Here is a 26,500-nt window from a genome sequence, read left to right as displayed (position 1 = left end):
CTCACCCCCGGCTCTCCGTATTCCCCCCCATTTTCCTCCCCTCATCCTTCTGTCTGAGTTCCCTCTCCCCATTCACTCCCTATCGTTCTCTTCTTTCCTCCACTCTTCCTCCACACGCTAACGACTCTCTCCCAATCCCCCCATGACCTTTAATCCCCCTTTATCCCCCCCCCCCAGGGGCGTCGGCCAGTCAACGTGACTTACTCGGTGGATCTTTGACCTTTCAGTCAGTCCGTTTCAACCTTTCTTTCTCATTTATTCCCAAAGCTGAATATATATATATATATATATATATATATATACATATATATATATATATATATATATATATTTATATATAAATATTATACATCTACACTGAATGGTTCCCAGCGATCAATTGATATCTTTATTCAACCACAAACAACTTTTAATTCCATTCCATCGCAATCGAGACTGAAGAATCGCTCGATGGAGACATTTTGTTGGAAATTGAAACGTGGACGAGCCGAGGATTCGAACCCAGCTAACCCGTAACAAAGTTACAGTGACTTAAACCAAAGCGCTATAAAGAGAGATACCGCCTTGGTTTAAGTAACTGTAACTTTGTTACGGGTTAGCTGGGTTCGAATACTCGGCTCGTCCACGTTTCAATTTCCAACAAAATGTCTCCATCGAGCGATTCTTCAGTCTCGATTGCGATGGCATGGAATTAAAAGTTGTTTGTGGTTGAATAAAGATATATATATATATCTATATATATATATATATATATATATATATATATATATATATACACACACACACACCCTTTGGAATGTTTTTGTTCCCAAGGATAGAAGAGCTAGTTATTGCTGACAAAAATAATTATAATAATAAACAAATAAGTACACAAATAAATAAACACAGAATGAAATAAACAAATACAACAATAATAATAACAACTAGCAGGACCCGTGGAAATTCCACGGGATTTACGAAGGAGTCTTCAGTCTCCAAAAGGAGTCGTCAAATTCTTCCGTCGCCTCTCTCTGCCTCTCTTTCTCGTTAGGTCAATCATAGCAGGACCCGTAGAAATTCCACGGCGACAGAAATGATTCAAGGGGACATGTCCCCTCCGGCTCCCGAGGAACCCAATCGTGGGGTCCCAGCGCGGAGCGCGTGACGTCACAACTGAAGACCAGCCAATCAGAAGAAGAGACATGACGTCACGACTGAAGACAAGCCAATCAGAGGAAGAGATATGACGTCACGACTGAGGACCAGCCAATCAGAAGAAAGAAGAGACATGACGTCACAACTGAAGATCAGCCAATCAGAAGAGATGTGACGTCACGACTGATGACGTAAGCGTAACACACGTATTAATATATAGATGATAATAATAATAATAATAATAATAATAATAATGTCAATAATTAAGATAAAATAAAATCCATTAATATTAGCCGAAACAAAATATTTATGAAGCAGCGGCACCTTTGGTGGTATAAAATGGTATGGAATGGGGAGGGTTTCAAGCATAAACACACATACGGGAAGGGAGCTATGCTCGTAGTAACCCGTCTTTGTATCTCTCAGCATCATTTTTTTTTTTCTTCAAGATTTAAAGAAAAAAATTGATGCTGAGAGATACAAAGACGGGTCGCAACGAGCATAGCTCCCTTTCCGTATAATTCAACTAGGAAAATACACATTCCTCCGACAATGTGCTCTCTTTAGCAGATGTAGCTTCTTGGAGTGTTGTTTATGTTGACACTGTGTCCTATGTTTATCAGTACACAATTTCGTGTCATGTGCCGCCACTGACATGATATCATTGTTTAATCGATTCTCATATTGCACCAAACTATAATCATAACATAGAAATACACAAATAAACATGTTTCATTTTGTTTATATTCTGAGGATGCTTCCTATCGTGGTTTAATAATCAGTCTGGATAATCAGTCAATATACATAATTCTTATTTACAAAGCTTCTCTTAATGACCCTATTATCCCCTCAAAAGAAAATATATGTATATAAATTTTTCATAAAACAAAATATATACATCATTGTATCAGTAATCACAGGATACAGCAATCTTTTCATAAACGTGACTTTCCAATTTCTCTTTGATTTTTTATGCCTAATGGCTTATACCAGACAATTTGATTCTCATAAGAGCCAGACATTGAAACAAGTCACAATCAGTCCAGTGAGTGGCTTATGTGGTGAACATGTACCCCACAAGCATTCTAGTATTGGTGCAAATGGTATAAATTTGGAGTTGGAGTGTACAGACCCTGACGCTGTTACTGATAAGCCAGAAAGTGGCACCACAATTAGGTCGCGTCTGAGCATGGCGTATATACACTGCCTTCCCCGAACGGGCAGGCCAGTTAGTCAGTTAGTTCTTCACTGTACTCATCTTGTTACGTGTTCCTAGTCTGTTCACTCAGGAAATCTCTGTCAATGTGCGTGGTACAACTCCCATAGGTTGGTAGGACTGCTGCTGGGCTATCTCCACTCCTGCGCTCAGCCTTCCGTTTAAAAAAATATTTAGTACATTGATACATTTTTCCACTTTTCTCAACTATTATGCAAGATAGCCAGATTTGCTATATTGAAATAGAACAATGAAGGGTTATAGTACAGTATTACTATATTTAGAAATCATAAGGGTAATAAATGTGTTAATTACGGCGAGTATAAATCAGATGACAAGATATTACAGTTTATACAACATGTTATTATTAATTGATATATGCATATGTCATAGCAAGCTTATGAGAAAACGTGTGGTTTAATGAATAATTGTCGTGAACACATGTAAAATCTAAGAACACCATCATGTTCACAACATTTATTAAACCACACGTTTTAAAGCTTGCTATAATGACATATGCATATATCAATTAATAATAAAATGTTGTATAAGCTGTAATATCTTGTCATCTGATTATACTCGCCGTAATTAACACATTTATAATCCTTTTGATTTCTAAATATAGTAATATTGTAGCATAACCCTTCATTGTTCTATTGCAATATAGCAAATCTGGCTATCTTATATAATAGTTGAGAAAAATGGAAAAAGGTAACTCAATGTACTAAATATTTTTTTAAACGAGAGGCTGAGCACGGGAGTAGAGGTAGCCCAGTAGCAGTCCTACCAACCTATGAGAGCTGTACAACGCAAATCGACAGAAATTTCCTGAGTGAACAAGACTGTAGGCCTTCGCGGTCGGACCCCCACCTTGGGGACCACGCCACGTCTGCCCCTGACACATGTACCTTCACTAGAATAAAATATACAAACGAAATTGCGCATCACTCTCTCCCTACATCACATAGTCCAAGAGAATGAAAGAGTTTGTTATGAACCAAAATAAACATCAATAATTTACATCACTATACTTAAAGGTTTCCTTTGGTTAACTAAAATGACCTGACAGCATCTAGAAAAAACAAATAAACTCGTAAAATGCAGCAAAGGATTTAAACAATATAGGCCTAAGGTAATGTTAACTATTTTGTTGTGGAAGGATTTCATTTAAAGTTGACAGGTGGTTTCAGTTCCAATATCCGTCTCAAAGACTCTCCTCAGAATGTCAGCCAAGGCAGGATTTAACCCTCCACCGTCGTGCCCAGCCACAGCAGTAACCTCCCTGGGCGAGGCTCGATCTGCCGACCCCATGATTACGAGGCCAGTGCGCTACCACATACAAAACTGTCTGGTAACAACTAAAATAGATGACTAGTCCTAAGCTACAACTATAAGGTTCAATGGGACAAGTGTGAGATAGTATTTACACTTTTCCTGTAGTATTTTCCCTCTGCAGAATAAGACAGCCTGGTATCAACTCAAATGACTAAATGTAGTTCAGTTCGAAGCTTTAAGATTAGTCTAAATCAGTGGTTCTCAAACTTTTTCGTGAACGACCCTATTTGGAACATTTCAATCCTTTGCGACCCAGAATAAATTAAAAAGAAACCAAATGGACAGTGATATAGACCCTTTAAGAAAGAAAAAAATAAAAATAAAAATAAATAAATAAATAAATAAATAAAAAGTATTGTGTACAGCTTTTCTTTAACAAAACTAAATCAATAGAAACCATGGCACTGCATTTCCTTCAGAAAACTAAATTAATGGGATCCATGGTGCTGCTTCTAATTTACCAGTATTTCAAATCGTGGGGCCCTGCGACCCATCAAAATTGATCTTGCGACCCAACTTTGGGTTACGACCCATAGTTTGAGAACCACTGGTTTAGATGAACACCAAAGCAAGATGCTGTAATGCCTGCCATTCTATATCATTTATTGATTTGTTTGTTATTATCTGTCTGTTCGTTTATCATTATTTCCTTGATTATCATTTATTATTACTTATCTGCCTTTTCCCCTTTACAAGGGAGGTAGCCAAATTCAAAGGCATAAATTCACTCCCACCTATTTCATCCCCACACACTCCACTCCCATTCACCATCCCTCCATCCCTCTTTTCTTGGCTCCTCCTGCATAATGGGTCATCCCTGCATCTTGCCCACTGCCCTGGGTTAGAAGCAATGCAGCAAGACACAGCACATCCACAGCAAGGCCGCTTCATTTAATTTAATTACTACACACTGATATAATAAGTTTGAGAATTATGATACTACATGAATAATCTGTTATGGAAAGAAGATCAAGAAGATTTAGATAAATTACAGCAATGGTCTGAAAAGTGACTAATGAAATTTAACACAAGTAAATGCAAGGGTAATACACATAGGTAAAAATAACAGTATAATTACACGTTATTTGGAAATTCGTTAACAAAAGTGGATAGTGAAAAGGATCTCGGCATAATTATCAGTAACAATCTCAAATCATCTAAGTAGTGTATTTCAGCCTCTGAGAAAGCAAATAAGATTCTAGGACTGATTGCGCAATCTTTTGACATCAAAAGTCCATCTTTCATTAACAAACTATATAAATGGTTAGTTCATCCACATTTGGAATATGCTGTTTCCATATGATCACCAAATCTCATTAAAGACTTTGACAGATTGGAAAAAGTACAATGGCAAGCCACAAAACTGATTCCAAATATTCAAAATAAATCATACAAAAATTGAGTAACACGTATGAATCTGTTTTCCCTAAAAAAGTGTAGACTCTGATATGATTTGATACAGGTCTTTGAGATTCTACAGGGAATTGACATCAATAGTGACAAAATTTTCACACTGAATGACAATTTGACAAGAAATAATGATCTCAAACTGTCAGGAAATAGATTTAATTTAGAAATGGGTAGAAATAACTTCACCAACTGTGTAGTTAATGAATGGAATAAACTTCCTGCAGAGGCTGTGTAATGTAGTTCAGTTCGAAGCTTTAAGACTCGTTTAGATAACCAACACAATATATCTTGACAACAGTGGAGATGAGGAGTCTACATAAGGAGGTGCATAGCTGTGGCTGCGCCTTTTGCCTTATGTGCTTTGACTGCTAGGGCAGGTAACAGTCACTGCTGGGAACTGGAGAGGTGCATGTGATTTTTAAACCCACAATCAAGCAAATGTGAGACCAACCCTTTCTGGTCACACCACCAGTGGAAAACAATAACAAAATCTTTCTTCCTGAATGGCTTGTGAAGCTGAAACCAGTCACCTGAAGGCTGCAGGTCTTCTGCAAGTAAGACCAGGGGCAATAGATTGATTGATCACTTAAGACATAAAATTTGGGGAAAAAAGAAAAAAATCTAAAGGTTTTATCAAAATGGAAAGAACAAGGGACAATTTGTATAGCGAGGCCCAACAGCTGGAGCCTGTTCACCTTCACTGCTTAACTGTATGGCAATCCTCCTCTTCATTCACTCAAAATTAACCATGAACCTGATGAAAACATCTCTTCAGGTAGCAGCATCCCTTTATCTGTTCACATTCTCCCTCCATTTACTCCTATCTCTTCAATTCCCTGACAACATTCATACAAATCAAAAGTGTGGCTCTAATTATGATATACCCACAAATAAAGCCAATTCCAAGACAACCATTCAGATATACCGATAGTTAATTTATACAACCTCACTGCAATAAATCAATACTTTATTCACATATACCAACAAATCACAAAGAAAAATAAATATACACAACACATGCACACATGTATGAAGAGGCCTTTTTCTCCTGATAACAGTGCCCTAATATGGTCAAATAAAAAACTATTGGTAAGAGCAGAAACCATACTATTGAATACTATATACCCTAACTGCCATTTTTCCCTTAAAAGGGGAGGGTGACCAAATCAATGAATGCCTGTACTCTTTGGGGGAAATAATTACAGCAAGGGGATTCCTCGCACAATAGAATAAAATAATTGATGAATCCATCCTATTCAAAAGTCAACATCCTGGTGTTGACAATCAGGTTGGAATATTTTAATTACTATAAGAATTATGTCAATTTGGAAATGAAAATCTCCAAGGATACCCATAAAAGAGAATACAGATATTGTACAAAAGATGAGGAGAAAATCAGCTCACACACACACTCACAATGGGGTGAGTGGGGGAGGGAGGGAAGGAGAGGGAGAGAGTGATGAGAGAGAGAGAGAGAGAGAGAGAGAGAAAGGAAGGGTGGGCAGGATATTCTGAGCCAACTTTTCTGTGCCACAACACAAAAGTAAACGGCACATTAGAAGTGCAAAATACTGAAATCAACTATCCAAGGATTTAATAAATTCTACAAATGACAAATTTGCATGCATGAACTACAGGGTATTCCTAAAATCTGGATGCATAGGAAATCTCACTAACTACAATTGTTTTACCTCCACAGATTAAATACTACTTTGTCAAAAGAAGAATTGAACTGGTATTTCTCAGTGGACATGAAAAATCATCATATCAAAAGTTAGCAGACAAATTTAATGCAAGCCATCCTAGGAGAATTCCACTTGGCTTTTCATTGGTGGCAAAGTGGTTAAAACATTTAAAGAAACAGAAAGTATCATGGAAAAGCCCTATTCTGGATGACCAAATGTACCAGACAAAATGAAAGAGATAGGTCCATGGTCCTCACTCAGGTCATCAGTGTATCCTCTGTGGGCTACGTTGAGAAGAAAAGAATGTTGGCAGGTAGATCATTGTTTATCAGTTGGTCAGAACTGAACTGATTTACATGCGGCCAAGAGATGATATATATACCTTGGGGGTAATCACCCGTGGTGCATAATTACATAATTGTGCTGGATTAGGTTAGCCTTGGATCATGCAGGAAAGGCAGGTCACATCATACTTCATTCGGATGGGACATGGTTGTACCAATCATGAGGTTTGTACAAAATACAGTGAGTCCTCGTTATGCAGTACATATGCGTTCCTGAAAACCTTACCGCAAATTGAAATTACCGTATACCGAACCCAAGTTTCGACTTATGGCATATGTACCTTCTCCCTGCTCTTTCCTCTTCAAAATAACTAATTTCACCTTCAAAACACGAGCGGATACCGTATCTTTGAATTTTTCTTTCCGTTTATAGAATCGAGGGTAGTAATTACCAAATACCGTAGCTGTGAATTTACTGGATAAAGAATTACCATAAAGGGAGGACTCACTGTATACTGTTCTTGCAATTTCCTACTAATTCTGATGAGGCTTTTAGATTCTTGATGACATCTTTTGTACTCGAATCTGTTTGCTTGGCTGTGTGTTGGTTTGTATCTCCTACACACATGTTTCTTGGCTAGTACAAATGATTACAAAGGTGGAGCATACTGACAGGAGACCTTTTGGTCCATAACTAGGTCAGATGCAAAAAAATTATAATAATGGTAAATAAATAAAAATACAATAATATAAATAACAATAAAATAAATAAATAAATGCATAGGTATAGTTAAATTATAAACAAACAGGTAAATAGTAAATAATAATAAATTGACATATAACTAATAATAAATGTAAATCAAGAAAACAATAATAAACAGACAAATGATAACAAAACAAATGAACAAATAATTTAAAATAAGTGAGAGCCATAACAGCATCTTGCTTAGGTGTTTATCTAAATGAATCTTAAAGCTTCGAACTGAACTACATTGCACTGCCTCTGCAGGAAGTTTATTCCATTCATTAACTACATGGTTGGTGAAGTTGTTTCTACCCACTTCTAAATTAAATCTATTTCCTGACAGTTTGAGACCATTGTTTCTTGTCTGACTCTCGGTGTGAAAATTTTGTCACTTCACTTTTGATATTGTCAATTCCCTTTAGAATCTTAAAAACCTGTATCAAGTCACCGCTGAGTCTATGTTTTTTTGGGGGAAAACAGATTCATATGTTTTAATCGGTTTTCGTATGATTTATCTTTTATATTTGGAACCAGTTTTGTGGCTCACCACTGTACTTTTTCCAATCTGTCAATATCTTTAATGAGATTCAGTGACCATATGGAAACAGCATATTCAAAATGTGGATGAACTAACCAATTATATAGCTTGTTAATGAGAGATGTACTTTTGAAGTCAAAAGATTGTGCAATCAGTCCTAGAATCTTAATTGTTTTCTCAGAGGCTGAGATACACTGCTTAGATGATATGAGATTGTTACTGATAATTAAACCAAGATCTTTTTCACTATCCACTTTTGTTAATGAATTTCCAAATAACTTGTAATCATACTTACTGTTATTTTTACCTATGTGCATTACCTTGCATTTACTTGTGTTAAACTTCATTAGCCACTTTTCAGGCTATTACTGTAATTTATCTAAATCTTCTTGAATATCTAAGTTATCTAAGTAAGTTATCTTTAATTCAACATTCCACCATTTAGGTTTGACATTGCTTGATGGTCATCTATCATGCATTGGAACACATTCACAAATGGCTTTTCTGAGCATGTTAATAAATATATTCCAAGTTTGTTCAACATCCTGGATTCTGTAAATTTCTGACCAGGCAGTGTTTCCAAGTATGACTCCTGAAAGTTTGGTACTTGTTTGGAACTTCTGTTTTGCAGCTCAATGTTACATTTGATACTGAATGTGAGAATTCTGCAGTTACTGGTGCTGAAATTTGGTCAACATTTACATCCATTACCTGGTTATTTTTAGTGAACAGAACATTATCAAGAACATTTTGCCCACGTGTTAGCTCACAAATGTGTTGATACAAGGAACTTTCCAAAATATTAGAGCCTATGACCAGTGTGTGAAGTTAATGTTCCACTTCATACAGTTAGTGGTAAGTTGAACTCTCCAATAATAATAGCATCATTCTCACTGCAGATATCTAAAATCAGCTCATATAATTCATTATCAATATTTTCATTTTGGGCTGGTGGTCAGTAAACAAGACCAAGGATGAGTTTTTCGGACTATGCGCCAATTTGCACACATTTATTATTAATGTTCCTTATTTGCCATTTAGTAATTTCCTCTGTGTGTAGATGTGATTTTACATAAAGAAGTATACCACCACCTTCTCTCTGTGACCATTTGCCACTGAATATTGAGTACCCTTTTAAACTTTTTCCTACAAAGAAATCTTTATTTTCAGTGTTTATCCAAGATTCAGTGACCCCCAACAATATCATAGTCCTCGAGAAAAACAGTGTAGTGAGATCTAGGAATTTATTTTGCAAGCCATGTGTGTTGACTAAACAGACTTTCAATTGTTGTTTTTGAGTAGATACTTGGTTTCTATTTTCTACAATGGGGACCAAGGCCCTCCATCTAATCTTGTTTTTTTTTGTCTGATATACCTCCAGTGCATCATTAACCATTTCAATACGAATCAAATTCTTGCATGAAGCATCTGCTGTCATATGTACAATGCATCACACTATTCACATAAAATATAAAGTCACTCCTGTATTACTCATTCTCTTTTACTCTGAGTAATAATAAACACAGAAAATGTAATCAAACCAGTTCACAGAATCTGGGGGTAACTCAAAAAAAAAATATATATAATCAAGATGCTGATGCTAGCATCCTAATGTACCCACTCACACCTCATGACGCCTACGTAGGCATAATAGTAACGAAGTGGTTAAGGAGTTTACCCAGGCAAGCAGAGCTGGGTGGATTAAGATGAAGCCTGTCTTGATTAAACAGCTCTTTTTTTATTGTAGAAATTATTCCACAGGTTTAAGAACTCTATTTTTCTTTTCAGCACAAAGACTTTAAGTTGTCATTTGTACTGAAGGTTCTGTTGTAGAACTTCCCTTCCTCACCAATGCAAGGGAGAATGTCAAATATCATAAATCTGCTATGCTTTGCTTTTAGCCCACTAATCATACATTTGTATTTATACATAAAATCTTCTGAGCTCTGTGTTCTTGATGCTATTCAAACCTACATCCACTATGTACACTGAATCAAGCTTTTGACCATCAGTGAATACATCAATGGTATTTGTGATGGGAGGCAGTCAAAGTCAAAAGGCATAATTCCACTCCATTTCATCCCCAAATACTCCCTCCCTCTTCTTAGATGATGGGTCATCCTTACATCTTGCCCAGTGCCCTGGCTCAGAAGCAATGTAACAAGACACAGCATGTCCACAGCAAGACCTCTTCATTTAATCAGCAACCCCCCCCTCTCTCTCTCTGCATCCCCTCATGCAGAAAAAGAGAAGACGGGGAGAAATCCCTTCGGGCTTTGTCAAAATACCATTCACACATAACCACTCCCCAACCCTCCCATCCCCCACCCACTCCCTTCCATGCATCACAGAATCATCCATATAAAACCATTCTCCACTCACCCCTATTTTCTGTCTTTTCCCTTAATTTCTCAATAGACATCCCCCTCTTTCTCAACACCCCTTTTGCCCCATCCATCCATCTCATCTGCAGTCTCCCCCCTCCTGTTTTCTACATCCACACCTCTTCCACTAATCTTTCTTCACTCATTCTTTCCATGTGTCCAAACCATCCCAATACTCTTTCATCAACCTTATCTCCCAACTCCTTTTCCACCTCTGTTCTCCTCCTCATCTCCTTCTTTATGACTCTATCCAGCCTAGTAACCCCTACCATACTTCTCAGATATTTCAACTCAAACACAATTACACTCTTCCTCTCTTATGTTCCATGTTTCTACCCTATACAGTACTGTCGGCATAATCACTCCTTCATACAATTTCCTCTTAGCATCTGTTCCCAAATGTCTATTTCTCATTACACTTTTTAATCCCCTAAGGCATTTACTTGCTTCTCTCAATCTACATTCTACCTCCACCTCCACTCCTCCCTTTCCCGCCACATGCGCCCCCAAGTATCTAAAGCTATCCACTTCCTCCAGCCTCTCTCCCTTAATACTCACTTCCAATTTGCTGCCATCCTCTCCCTTTGTACATCTCATCACCTTACTTTTACACAAATTTACCTTTAATTTCCTCCTCTCGCACACCTCAAACTCTGTCACTAACTTCCTTAATCCCTCTTCTGATCCTGCTACAAGCTTTACAAGGGAAAAGGGACAAATGTGAGTGCAGTAGTTTCAGAGAGATCAGTTTATTGAGCATAGCTAGGAAAGCTTATGGGTGAGGAACAGTTTGGGTTTAGGGTAGGTAGGGTTTGCATGGATCAGATTTTTGTGGTAAGACAGATATGTGAGAAAACTTTAGCAAAGGGTAAGGATGTCTTTTGGGGCTTTATGGATTTGGAAAAGGGTTATGACAGGGTAGACAGGAAGGCACTAAGGGAGGTTCTGCAGATATATGGTATAGAAGGAAAGCTGTTAAGACCAGTCAAGAGTTTTTACGAGAGTAGTAGAGCCTGTGTTAGAATTAGATACAGTGGTTGAGGTAAAGGTGGGACTCCGTCAGGGATTATATTGCCATGGCTGTTCAATGTGTACATGGATGGAATGGTGCAACAAGTAAATGCAAGGGTAATGGGCAGGGGATTAGAGATGGACAAAGAAAATGGAGAAAAATGGAAGACAATCCACTTGGGTAAATTTTAGAAGTGCACACATACATGATATACAATATAAAACTATTTATTTTGTAAATTATTATACATCAATGTAATATATGTTTTTCATGGTGGAAATCAATATCAGAAAAAGTTGCTAATAGTGATACACTAACAGAGCCATCCCTCTTTTGAAAGATACTTTGTTGAAGAAATTAAAGTATGATAAATCTGTCTAACCTAACCAAACCTAATTTGTATTTAGTAATGTGGTACCTGTAATTCTAGAGATCATCAGAGTTGTTGTTGTAAGGGATGTTGACAGCCAGTTATGGCATCCAATCGGACCACTGGGTGTCGAGGAGTTTCACAGATTGAAGAGAAGCATGAACCTCAGCTCTGTAACACTGTTTTAAAAATATGTAGCTTGGTGACATCACTTGGAATAGGAAAACATCTGGTAAATAATGTCAATATCATCAAGCTGACACTGACACAACTGGACAAACAATATGGCATCTTGAACCTACTGTTGCAGCTCTGTTTGGTATTGTATGGTATTTGTTTTTAGCAAGGATTTTTGTTATTGATTTCCAACCAAGAAAAACATATATTACATTGATGAATTAAATTCACAAAATGAGAAAATTATATTGCATAAACATGTTTTTCTTGATTGAAATCAATAACCTAAAGCATGCTAAAAGTAAAGACACTACCGAACAGAGCTGTGATGATAGGTTTGAGACACCTTGTTGTCAACTATCCAGTCCCATTATAATAAGTCAGTTTGATGATGGCATTGACATTGTGTACCAGATGTTCTCCCACTCCAAGTGACATCAACACACTACATATTTTCAAAACAGTGCTACAGAGCAGAGTTTCATGCTTTTTTACAAGCCATGAAACTCCTCTATACCCTGCAACCCAATCAGATACCAAAACATGACATCAACACTGAGTATTAGGATGGTTTGGACACATGGAAAGAATGAGTGAATAAAGATTAGTAAAAGAAGTGTGGAACGCAGAGGTGGAAGGAGTGAATATGAGAGGGCGACCTAGGATGAGATGGATGGATGGGGTGAAAGGGGCGTTACAAAAGAGAGGAATGTCTGTAGAGGAAGGACGGGAGAAGACAGAAGATAGGGGTGAATGGAGAGGGGTCGTGTATAGATGATGCTGTGATGCATGAGGGGGTGGGTGGGGAATGGGGGGTGAGGAAGTATGTATGAGAAAAAATTTGATGCAGCCCGAAGGGATTTCTCCCCATCTTCTCCTTTTCTGCATGGGGGGACAGAGAGGAAGGGTTGCCGAATTTATGAAGCAGCCTTGCTGTGGATGTGCTTCTGACCCAGGGCAGTGGACAGGATGCAGGGATGACCCATCATCCAGGAGGTGCCAAGATGGTAGGGAGGGAGGAGGGTGGAGGGGAGTGGAATATATATGAAATGGAATGGGTGGGAATGGTTTCTATGCCTTTTTCTTTTTGGTTACCTCCCCCCCACCCCGTGTAGGGGGAAAAAGCCTTTGGTATATGTATGTATAATACACCAACATGCAATTTTCTTGGCAGAAATCAATAAAAAAGTTGCTAATACCAATTTACTAATGAATGAAATCGCAGTGGTTGAATGATACGCCATGTTTGTTTTGATAGATGCCAAGGTCGAAGAAATGAAAGGATGATAAATTTGTCTATTCTAACCTTACCTAACTTAACTAACATATGTAACCTAACCTATATTTAATAATTTGGTAATTCGAATTCTAAAGATCATCTGGGTAATCAGTGTCATGGATGCTGATGGCCTGATTATTATTGTACATTGGGCAATTAAGAGATGATGGCAGAACCCTGTGTTCTCTCATAAAACCCAAAGAAGCCCTATTGTTTTTGTAACAGCACATATGAATGTCACCTAGAGTTGGAGAACACCTGGTCCACAATGTGAAACCCATCATCTAACTGACAGTGATTGGACTGTACAGACAACATGGCATCTGGACTGTATCCTAGCAGCTTCGTTCATTAGATGATTTGCTTTTAGCAAGGTTCGTTATTTATTTTGGTATTATTTTAGTTGTGCACACTTACATGATATAACATTACAAAATTAAATATTAACTTCATAAATTATAATACATGAACATAATATGTGATTTCCTTGGCTTAAAAAAAAAAAAAAAAAAAAATGCTGCAAGTAAATTTACTAACGAACAAAACAGCTACAATACAGTCCAGATCCAGATGCCATGCCAGTCCAGTCACTATCAGACCATGGCTTTCACATTGTAGACAGGTGTTCTCCAACTCCAGGTGATGTTAATAAGTGCTGTTACAAAGACATAAGGCTTCCTTGGACTTTATGAGAGAACACGGGGTTCTACCATCGTCTGTTAATTGCCCAAGGTATAATAATAATCAGGCCGTCAGCATCCGTAGCGACAACAATGACCCGGATGATCTTTAGGATTTGAGGTACCAAATTTCTAAATATTGGTTAGGTTACGTAGATTAGTTAGTTACATTATTGTTACCTTGATCTATTATAATTTATAAAATTAATAATTAAGTTTTTTATTGCTATATCGTGTAGGTGTGAACAACTAAAAATTTACCCTTATTTCTCCCAAGAAAATTGCAAGTTACATTCATATACTATAATTTACAAAATTAATATCTAAATGCTTTATTGCACACATGTGCACAACTAAAATAATACCTTAATTTCTTATAGCTATATTGAATAGGTGTGCATTTCTAAAAATCTACCAAAACATATATCATGTCAGTGTATTATAATTTACAAAATTAATGTATATTTTTCTATTGCTATATTGCATATGTGTGCTCTTCTAAAAAATTACCTCCATTTATTGTTAGCTGATGGCACTGCACTTGTAGCAGGATCAGAGGAGTGATTAAGTTATAATATAGATGCAAATAATATACATATTGCTGTGCAAGTGGGTGAGATAAAACTTCACAAATATGAGGTAAGGTTAGGTTAGAAATGAACAATTTATCAAACTTTAATTTCTTTACCTTGGAAGCACTTATCATGGCTCTGTAGTGTATCACTTTTAGCAAGGTTTTTTTCTTATTAATTTACACCAAGTGAAATGTATTTTACATTGATTATAGAATATAAAATCATTTAATCTTTTAATGCTACATTATGTAGGTGAGCACTTCCTTATATTTACCCTATCCTAATATAATCTAACCTAACCAGGCTAATGTAACCATTCCAATAACTAAAATAATCTGTCAATAGGCAATAGCAAAAGAAAAAAAAATGGGTTTGAGTGATACTGTAATAGAACCATTCTTTTTCTATCCTGGCTGATGACGATGTCAGTCTTCCTTATTCATTTCTATATGGCAACCCATAGGAGCAAAAAGGTTTAAGCCTATCTCAGTTAATTCCTTCCATACCAGAAGGCACTTTTCATTTTTCATTATTTAAGGCTCCAGCCAGGATATTACAATCATCTTTTTGACAGTTCTTCAGTAAGTGAAGTCTGTGTATACCCATACAGAGTGAGAGTGATCTTATATTCAATATTGTTCAAAATCCCCACGCAGTTAACCAGAATAGATAATAAAGTGTGCCATAATTTTCTTTTCTGGTATCTGTCTGTATTATACTTTGCAAAATAATATCACAATAACCTTGATTTAATTGTCACAAACCATACAAACAGATATATCAATTATTCTCAATGTAAGTACTAAGTTACGGGTCACATCGGAAGATTTAACCCTTATGAAAATATTGTGTATAGATCCTTACCTGCATATATTTTATGATATATCATATCACTTGATTCCACAATATGCAAAAATCAATTTCTAAAAATTATCAAATAGTAACATCCTCCTTCTCTCCTCTCAAAACCACTGTGACAGAATGGGCATAAAGAATTTAGCAAATACGTGATTGGACGTTGAGTCGCTGCACTGCTTTCCTACCCAATCAAAATAAAGGTTTTCTCTGTATCCAAAGTTGCCAATCTATCAGCTGTTCATTGTTTACAAACATCAGCTGTGTTTTCTTATCGTATTTACTCTTGAATTAATGTGTTTTCTCTGATATACCTATTTCTAATACAGTACATGTCTTTTTAAACGTATACATCTCATTTGTTTATGCTAATTGTTCTCAGCGCATACATTCTCTTGAAATCCACGCGAATTCGCTTGATTCTCCAGCGCGATTTGAAAGTCGCATTACTCCCTCCGAAAAACAGTTAGCTAACAGCAAAACTATACAACCTTGAATAAAAGGATTAATATGTCAATGTGGCTGTAATTACTCAACAAGTTAGGCTACTCATCTACAAATCAAAATAGTAAACAAGTGAAATGAGAACTGTGAAAAATATAAATAATACGAAAATTAATTACATCAAATGATTCAGAATTGATAAAGACTGATAATGAAATAAAGGTGGATTATACAGTAAGTAAATATACAATTTTTCAGCTATAAAATGTAATACGTTGTGATAGTGAGTAAAAGATAGTAGCATCCATAAGAATAACGGTATTTTTACCATTATATTCCCACGGCATTTGTCATTGTGCGAGTTTGGAATTTCGCATTATGACGTTAAAGATAAGTTCAGTTCAACTTTTATTTTTATTGAAATGTATAGATCGGTCTTGCCTTGAGACTTGTAATTGTTAATTGCAGTGACATAATAGGAAAAGGCATAATATGATAGGCAATAAAATCGACAAAATAGTCATTAATACAACTGTAATGCATCCATGACATTGGAAATATGTTTTTGAGAGTAGATATATTGTAATCGAGTATCCAAAACTTACAGTGGGAATTTGTATTAAATCTTTTCCTCGGTACAGGAATTGCTGAAGGCAAGCCCGGTAAACAGTAAAAATATTAATCAATACAATTCAGAACAAAAATCCGACCAAATTGTGAATATCAGACTTTCTAATTCTCTTGAGGAGTAATGGAACGAAATATTGACAGCTTGATTCAAGGACATGACATTTAGGTGACTAGTTTTCTGTAAACATTATGAAATAGAAAACGCAATTCTCATGGGTAGCAATAATAGTCTATATAAAATCTCCCGCGTATTTTTATTGTAATTATATTTTGTATCTAATACGTTCAAGATTAGATAAAAGTGGTTAATTATGTTGTAATATACCATATATCCTCTTATTGTTGTTGAGGTGCAAATTTGAACAAAATTGCTAGCAATTATTTAATTTTAGGTGTTGTCTATGGTGAATTATTATTATACGCAAAACATAATGATAATTACATATCCTTCTTAGCTTTTATACACTTAAAAAAGATAAGTTATTACAATCTGTAACCTATAACTCTTTGATTTTGAACTTCATAGCGATAAATATGGTCTAGCAGACTGGCCCGTTGGCATGGTTGGCCAGATAGTTTAGTCTGCACAAACTAGGTACTTACTTGGTTTACTTGGTGAAGTTTCGAGGTCAGTCCTCACAGCCATAGTGATGTGCCGCTGCTGTCAGACCTGCTGTCCATCTTCGCAAGGGCCAGTTGATCTGCTATTGTGTTTGGTGAGAACCTATTGATGGCGGTGTAGCCTGACACTGGAGGCTCGTCTGGGACCTTCCGTAGAGACCTGTCCAGCACATGCTTGAAGCTGTCCACCGAGCATTTGGTTCTCTCTCTCACGTCTTTTGGGAGGGCATTGATTTTTTTTTTTTAACCTCGTGACCTAGGCTGGATGCCAGTAAGGTCTTAAGCCTCTCTGGGGCTCTTGGTGGGAGAGTTTGTCTCTCACACTTTCGCCCGTGCCTTACGCTGTGGTATGGCTTGATTGTTGAGGGCTTGGGGTCAGGGACAAGGCCCTCTAGGATTTTCCATGTATAGATGGCTCTATACCTCTCTCTCCTCCTTTGTTGGGAGTAGAGGCCCAGTGCTTCCAGGCGATCCCAATAGTTGAGATCCTTCGTCCCTCTGATGTTCCTGGTGTATTTCCTTTGGACAGCTTCAAGCTTCTGGATGTCTCCGCGTTTGTGTGGCGACCAGAGTTGGCTACAGTAGTCCAGGATCGGTTGAATAAGCGCCTTCCAGAGGGTAAGCATTACTTGTATCTCTCTAGAGAAGAAAGTCCTTAGTACCTAGCTGGCCATCCCTCTTGCTCCTTTCACTGACTGCATGATCGCCAGAAATAAAGCAAACAGTGCATTAGGCTTCATTGCTAGGATGGTAACGAATAGAAGTGCAGAGGTAATTATTAAACTCTATCTAGCGATAGTTAGACCCATCCTTGACTATGCGGTACAGTTTTGGTCTCCGTCCTACAGAATGGACATAAATTTACTAGAATCAGTACAGAGAAGAATGACCAAAATGATACAAGGACTCGGAAATTTGCCTTACGAAGAGAGGCTTAGGCACCTACACTTACACTCTCTGGAAAGACGCAGAGTGCGGGGTGATCTAATAGAAGTGTTCAAGTGGATCAAAGGCTATAACAAGGGTGATGCAAACAAGGTCATCATAATAAAACAACAGGGCAGGACTCGCAGTAATGGGTATAAACTGGACAAATTTAGATTTAAGAAGGAAATAGGCAAGAATTGGTTTACAAATAGGGTGGTCGATGAATGAAATAAACTTAGTAACCACGTAGTAAGCGCTGATACTATCAGTTGTTTTAAAAAACGATTAGACAACTTTATGGATGGGGATGACAGGTGGTGATGGATACGGAGCTGCCTAGTGTAGGCCTTATGGTCTTTTGCAGTCTCCTATATTTCTTATGTTCTTCTTATGTTCTTATGATGTGGTGCTGGAAAGTGACATCATCACTTTAGTGAATGCCCAGACATTTTACATGGGCTTTGGGTGTGATTTTCATTCCCCTTTACGTGTGCAGTGCGGTGTTGTCTTTAATGCCTTGGTTTGTGCCTTATCTCAAGACCTCGAACTTCTCTTCATTGAACTACATACTGCAGTCACTATCCCAAGCACAACTGTGTCAAGGTCGTTTTGTAGATGGTGTACATCCTCACTTTCCAGCATAGCACGGCTGATGTGGGTGTCATCGGCAAAGGACAGGAGGGTTGAGCCCACTCTCCTATCTATGTCATTCATATGAATTAAGAATAGGAGGGGGCCGAGGACAGAGCCTTGTGGTACTCCGCTTATTACCTTGGTTTCACTGGACTTCACGCCGTCGACCGCGACTGTTTGGGTACGGTCTGTCAGGAAGTTGTGAAGCCATACTCCTAGCTTCCCTGAGATTCCTAGGTCCCTTGCCTTGTGGAGGAGGACACCGTACACCACCTTGTCGAAGGCTTTTGCGAAGTCTAGGAATACTTCGTCAACATTCTTCCCTTCTGACAGGTTCCGTAGTAGCCAGTCGTAGTGTGCCAGTAGGTTTGAGAGGCAGGGTCGACCTTTTCTGAAACCATGCTGATTCTCTTTTATGAGATTATTCTCTTCAAGGTGGGTGGACAGTTTGTCCCTTACGCATTTCTCGATTACCTTGACGATGTGGGACGTGAGGGCAACAGGTCGATAATTCTTTGGCAAGGTCCGGTCTCCTCCTTTATATATTGGGCTTATTATGGCTTGCTTTAATAACGCCGGGATCATACCTTTGTCTAGGGAGGATAGCCACAACATATGGATTGGGATCGCTAAGACCTCGCTACATTTTAGGAGTAGGATCGCCGGAATGCCGTCTGGTCCAGCGGCCGAGTTAATCCTTAGTTCCTTTATTGCTTTTTTGATGTCCTCTACTGTCACTTGAAGGTCGGTAAGTTGGTTTTGGTTCGTTGTCACTTGATTGGAAAAGGTTGCGGGATTGAGGATTTCCGTCTGTTTCTTTGGTAAGCTAAACACACTGTTGTACTAGTGTACCAGCATCTGGCAGGTTTCTAGTGGGTCATCTGTTATGGTTCCTTGTCCAGTTACAAGGGACCCAATCAGTGACTTGGTTTTAAGGATTTTTTTTTACAGTAGCTGTAGAAGAATTTCGGATTGTGCTTTATATTTTCTATAGTTTGGTTTTCTTCGATTTTTCTCTGCTCCTCGTGCGAGTGTTTGATTTTCTGTTCTATGTCCTCTATTTTTTAGAAGATTGAGAGCCCTCATTGCTACTTTTACTGAGCTTTTCGTTAAGGTTGGCACACTTTTGCATGAGGATTTTTCTATCGCATGGGATGGAGTGCCTGTGATCCTTTCTCTTATTTTTTCGTGGCACATAGGCAGTACACATCTCCAGCAAGATCCTTAACAGTGTGTTGAGATTGGAATTGGGCTCGGGTTCCTGCAGTACCAGATTCCAGTCAATCTCCCTAAGATCCCGTTGTATCTGTTCCCATCCTACCTTTTCACTGAAAAAAAATTGAAGCTGGCGAACGGGGTCATGTCTGGTGGGGTCAGACTTTCCCGCGGTGTCCCACCTTTCTTACATGTTGTGTTGACAAAAATTATATTGTGGTCAGAGATGATTGTTTTCTCCAACCTGTAATTGCTGACCGACTCATCGTTATTGTTGAAGAAGAGGTCGAGGATGTTGGTCTGTCTAGTCGGCTCCATTATAAGTTGGTTTAGGAACAGTTTATCGACAGTCTCTAGAAGGAGTTTGGTTTGGGCTTGGTCTTCTAGAGTGCTCCCACAGGACCTGCCATCAGGCCAACATATAAAAGGGAAGTTGAAGTCACCACACATTATGATATCTGTCATGGCAAGTGAGGAGGTCTCCAGTACTTCGTTCAGTTTGTTCATAGCGTTTGAGAAGCTTTCTAGGCTACACTGGGGTGGGCGGTAACAGTTTACTATGATTAGTTTTATTTTAGTTATATGTAGGACTAAGAGCTCTATCACCCCGTTTGAGTGGGATAATAGTGTCTTGGAGTGTGCGGCTAGATCGTTTCTGAGATAGACCATTACACCACCATGGCTTCTTCCTTTTCTATCAGCTCTAAATGGGGCGTAGTTGGTTATTTCTATCTCAGAGTCTTTCACATCATTAGCCAAGTGAGTCTCCGTTCGGGCAATGAACATTGGGTCCTCTTCTAGTGATAGTTCCCTCAGAAAGGAGACTTTACTTCTGTTGCTTTTAAGATAGAGGCCCTGTATGCTACCTATTAGGATGGACTCTAGTTGGTTTGAACGACAGGGGCCCAGGGGAAAGCCGGCTGGGCCTGAAGCGGTGGCCAGTCCCTGTGTTTTTGTTGCATCAGGGTGGACAGTATCATGCCCTGGGACTCTACAGCTTTGGTCAGAGTGTGCATGGTGGTTTCCAGCCCTGTCGCTATTTCTAAATAAGGTGAGTTAATGTTTGTGTTTGTGTTTGTTGGAGAGCCTGGGGGTGTCCCTGGTGCTGCCCTGTGTCGGGTATTTCCTGGTTTGCCCCTCAGGTTACCAGCTTTTTTGTTGTTGTTGATGTTCGGGTTTGCGACCTGGGTTTTAGGCTCATTTGGATTCCACGTTCCTTTGACATGCATGTATTTGCAAGACTCAACATGGCATATGTTGTGCCTTGTGGAGTTACTACACATGAGTGGGTGGAACTGTGGGCATTTACCCCTCCCTAGTTTGCAACCACGGTCGTCTCGAGTACCATGCATCAGTAGCTTGCGGCATGGTTTAGGATGTCTGTAGTTTCATTTCCTACCCGGATTGCCATACCTGCATCGTCCCTTCTTATAGTACCGGGAGATAGGGGTTTCCTTGCAGTTTTTGGGTTCAGCTAGGGATGGAGGGGTGGCTGGTTTAGTTTTGTTGTCCTGGCCGTTGGGCCTAACCCCGTTTTGAGGAGGATTGGCTAGGCTTGGACCTACAGGTAGGTTTGCCTCAGTGGTCTGGGTGGTGGCGGTGGCCTGCTTCTCCTCGGTATCCGGAACCATAGCCTTGGGAGTTGTTCCGGTGGGAGTGAGGTTCTTTCGTTGCTTTGGTATAGTCAAAATTGGGTTGTGAGTTTCCCCCGCCATGCTAGCGAATGTCACTGTGTCTGTGGTAACTGGGACCTTAGCCTTGGGAATTGTCCCAGTGGGATGAGGTTCTTTAACTGTTTTGGTGTGATCAGAGATTGGGTTGCCAGTTTCCCCCCGCCTTACTAGCTACTGCCCCTGTGGCTATGGTGGGGCTGGGGTAGTTGTTGACTTTAGCATGTCCCTTCTCTGCATTCTTGGGCCAAGTTCCTGTGTGGTGGTTTGGGGTTGGATCAGTTTGTGTGGTTGGTGGTGTGGTGTGCGATGTTGGTTGGGACGTCATGGTGTCCTTTTCCCCTACACTTCTTCGTGTCATAAATTGTAGTGTGTTTGGTTTCGGAAGGTTTTGGTCTTGCCAAACATGGGCGTCCTCTGCTTCCTTTGTTTCGGCCGTCGCTTTAGCGTCGTTCCGATATCTAACATCAAAACATCCCCTACACATACATACTCTGGTTGTTTTGATTAAAGAAACATTAGTTGGTATAGTGGGAGGCCTGTGCAGAGGTAATGGTGTCACTTAGTGCACCCATTGCAGCACATAGAGTGCTTCATGTCTTTATTATTTCCGCAAGTCGCACAATAGTCCATTTGTTGTGATTTCGTGCAGGCCGCCATGTTTTTCTTTGTTGTCCGAAAGGGTCGAAACGGAAACGTTTGAAGTTATAGAAGTCAAGAAAACTGGGATATGTTTTCACTCGAACGCTCGCAGTACACTCACGATATATTCACACGTTAATCAAGATGTAATTAGGGTGTGATCAAAGTGTTTAGACAGTAATAAGTGATGAAAATATGGGGCGCACACAAGCACACAAGCCCAGATATATAATGCTGATGAATTCATTATCGCCTAGTACATTTGCATAAAGGATATGATACTGGAGAGGCGTGCATTGAATTATACCTTAATTACAGGTTTCATGTTAATGAACATGATTCATCACTACTGTATACGAGTCCTACGCCTTGTGTTCTATTCCAGCTTGAGCCATGACATGATAATAATTACATATCCTTCTTAGCTTCTATACACTTAAAAAGATAAGTTATTACAATATGTAACCTATAATTTTAATTTTCAACTTCATAGTGAGAAATATGGTCTAGCAGACTGACTCGTTGGCATGGTTGGCCAGATAGTTAAGCCTGAACAAACTAGATAGGTATTCAATCATTTTGCTGATGTTATATGAATATGTGACCTGATTTGATAATCTGCCTATTAGAATTTAGTGTGCTTTTGTTGTCGCAATGATGCACTTTCCAGCCGTTGGTAGACCAGTATATTGCAATTAATTTTGTATGTAAAGGGGAGTGGGCTGATGCACATTGCTTGATACGTGGGCGAGAAGTTCATTAGGTATGAGAATCTCGTTGACATGACAGAGCGCTTTCCAGTATTACTGGTATTAAAGGGAAACTCCCAAGCCCAGGTATCCTTTGACATTTTCTCCTTTGTAATGTTATCTATTTTCACAAGAACCATGCTTAAAACAAATATCTTATCTCATATGTACTATTTCAGGGACTTTATGACGAAAATATTTGTCGTCTGTTAATCTGCATTCTAGAAGATTAGCATACAGCGCCATTCTTATGTGTTAGTTCAAATGACGTCACGGGTTCTTTACTAACGCGAGCGTCCTGTAGCAAAACAGACGATATTCAGTGATATTGATTTTTTCACATTGTATTGAAAGTAGTTTCGACTCCCTAAATATATCTGACCACATGCAAGATGCATGGATAAACGGTATAGTAATGGGCTATCAATTTGAACTGAAGTATCTCAGAAGATTTTTTCATATTGATGCATCATTGGTGGTTACCTTTGTGCATGTTGGTTTTGCAATGCTGTCTTTGGGCACTCAAAAAAGCAAGGCTATACATGAAGCATTCAGTGTTCATGCCATGAGCTCCACAAAATACTGTACGTTCACACTATGCCTCCTGAATACCACAAAAGGTTTGTAAACAGTGATTTCTAAAAACGTAATAAATATATATTTTTTTATCTCGCCCCAAGTGTGCCAGTTTTAAAGGTTAGATATGGTGATTTGTTACTGTTAGATAAAACTAATGGTATTTTTTTAGAAGTGCACATGTACGCGATATAGCAATAGAAAATTAAATATTAATTTTGTAAATTATAATACACCAATGTACATACACATACCAAAGGCTTTTTCCCATATAAGGGAGGTAGCCAAAAAACTAAGGCATAAAAACCACTCCCACCCATTCCATCCCTACCATACTCCACTCCCCTCCACCCTCTTCCCTGCCTCTTATCTTGGCACTTCCTGGATGACGGGTCATCCCTCCATCTCGCCCACTGCCCTGGGTCAGAAGCAGTGTCGCAAGACACAGCACATCCACAGCAAGACCGCTTAATTAAATCGGCGACCCCCATCTCCGTCCCCTCATGCAGAAAAGGAGAAGACAGGGAGAAATCCCTTCAGGCTGCGTCAATTTATTTCTCATTCATACTCCCTCATCCCCCATCCCCCACCCATTCCACCTCATACATCACAGCATCATCCATATACAACCATTCTCCATTCACCCCTAACTTCTGTCCTCTCCCCTCCTTCCTCAACCGACATTCCCCTCTTTCCCAAAGCCCCTTTTACCCGACCCATCCATCTCATCCTAGGTCGACCCCTCATGTTCACTACTTCCACCTCTACCTTTCACACCTCTTTTACTAGTCTTTCTTCACTCATTCTTTCCATGTGTCCAAACCATCCCAATACTCTTTCATCAACCCTATCTCCCAACTCCCTTTCCACCCCTGTTCTCCTCCTCACCTCCTCATTTCTGACTCTATCCAGCCTAGTAACCCCTATCATACTTCTCAGGCACCTCATCTCAAACTTATTCAAATTCCTCCTCTCTTCCTCTTTTATGTTCCATGTTTCTGTCCTGTACAGTGCTGTCAGCACAATTACTCCTTCATACAATCTCCTCTTAGCAGCCATTCCCAAATATCTGTTTCTCATTACACTTTTAACCCCCAAGGTATTTACTCGCTTCTCTCAATCTACATTCTACCTCCACCTCCACTCCTGCCTTTCCCGCTACATTCTCACCCAAGTATCTAAAACTATCCACTTCCTCCAGTCTCTCTCCCTTAATACTCACTTCCAGTCTGCTGCCACTTTTTCCCCTTGTACATCTCATCACCTTACTTTTACCCACGTTTATCTTCAACTTTCTTCTTTTGCACATTTTCCCAAAATTTGTCACTAACTTCCTCAATCCCTCCTCTGATCGTGCTACAAGCGCAGTGTCGTCCACAAACAACAACTGGCTTATCTCCCACTGTTCTCTCATCATCTTAACGGCTGCCTCCACTTCATCTTTCCCTATTTCTCCTCCATTTTCCTCACTCATCACTCTCATTTTCTTAGCGCTTCCCAATGGAATAGTCTTTCCCTCCCTATCCTCCTTCACATTTAGCAACTCCCTAAAATACTCTGCCCACCTTCCTCCCACTGCCTTCTCTTCCATTATCATCTCTCCATCTGCACCTTTCACCTTTTCTTCTCTACTTGATTCGTCTCCTCTTCCTCTCTTAATTTCTTTCCAAAACATCTTTTTATTAATTTCAAAAATTTCTGTCATACTCTTACCCCTTTTCACATCTGCTCTCCTCTTTGCTTCCTTTATCTTATGCTTAACTTCCCTTCTCGTTACTTTGTACCTCTTATACGATTCCCTCGTCCTAATTTGTAGCCAATCTATGAAAGCCTGCTTATTCTCTTCTACACACTTCTTTGCTTCCTCGTCCCACCACTCACTACCCTTCCTTCTATTTCCTCCCGCCCTCCTTGTTCCACACCATCTTTGCACACCTTATGACTCTCTCCTTGAACCATTCCCATCCCTCCTCCACTCCTAGTTCTACTTTATCCTTTACTCCCTCCCACTCCTCTCTCAACTTCTTCTTATACTCCTTCTCCTTTTCTTTCTCATTTAAGCATTTATGCGTACGTGCGAATGCTGATTCCCTTGGAGATAATATTTCTTGGGATGCAGCGTGGGGTGGAGAGAGAGAGAAAGAGAGGAAGAAAGGAAGAAAGAGAAAGAGAGAGAGAGAGGGAGGGAGGGAGAGCCTTTGAAAGCACAAAGATGTCTTTGTTTACTGCCTGAGCCGCAGAGAAGAAGAGCGAGCGTCGAGCCAAGAAGAAGAAGAAGAAGAAGAAGAAAAAAAAGGGAGAGAGTGGAGGGAGGAAGCGGAGGAGGAGGAGACAAGAAATCGCGGAAGATAAAGAAAGAAAGAAAGAAAAAACGAAAGAAGAAAAGGAGAAAGAAAGAAAGAAGGAAAGAAGGAAAGAAAGAAAACAGGAAAAATTATAAACGAAAAAAGAAAGAACGAAAGAAGAAAAGGAGGAAGAAAGAAAGAAGGAAGGAAAGAAAGAAGGAAAGAAAGAAAGAAAGCAGGAAAAAATAATAAACGAAAAACGAAACAAAAGAGAGAAAAAAGTAAAGAAACGAAAAGAAAGGAATAATAAAGAAAGAAAAAAAAAAACAGAAAATAAGAGAATGTAAACAAAACAAAACAAAACAAAAAAACAAATAAAGAAACGAAGAAGGAAAGGAAAGGAAAGGAAATGGCTTCCAGAAACAAAAC

General features: G+C 39.0%; 1 protein-coding gene across 7 annotated transcripts in view; it reads right to left on the bottom strand.

Annotated features, from left to right (window-relative positions):
* LOC143039425 (cytosolic carboxypeptidase 1-like) overlaps positions 1-15,853 on the bottom strand; it is a 193,043-nt gene extending 177,190 nt beyond the window's left edge. For 3 of the 7 annotated variants that reach the window (XM_076209456.1, XM_076209457.1, XM_076209450.1), the window contains exon 1: positions 15,689-15,851. The gene's annotated coding sequence lies outside the window, so the exon portion shown is untranslated. Of the gene's footprint in view, positions 1-15,688 lie in introns of all 7 variants that reach the window. The other 4 variants (XM_076209461.1, XM_076209453.1, XM_076209454.1 and 1 more) reach the window with 4 other exon arrangements.
* Positions 15,854-26,500: the final 10,647 nt, after the last annotated feature.

The sequence above is a fragment of the Oratosquilla oratoria genome, chromosome 26 (assembly GCF_046742065.1).
Source record: "Oratosquilla oratoria isolate Oo_2021 chromosome 26, ASM4674206v1, whole genome shotgun sequence".
Taxonomy (NCBI): Eukaryota; Metazoa; Arthropoda; class Malacostraca; order Stomatopoda; family Squillidae; genus Oratosquilla; species Oratosquilla oratoria.
The sequence above is the reverse complement of the archived record's forward strand: the minus strand, read 5'-3'. Positions and strand labels throughout refer to the sequence as shown.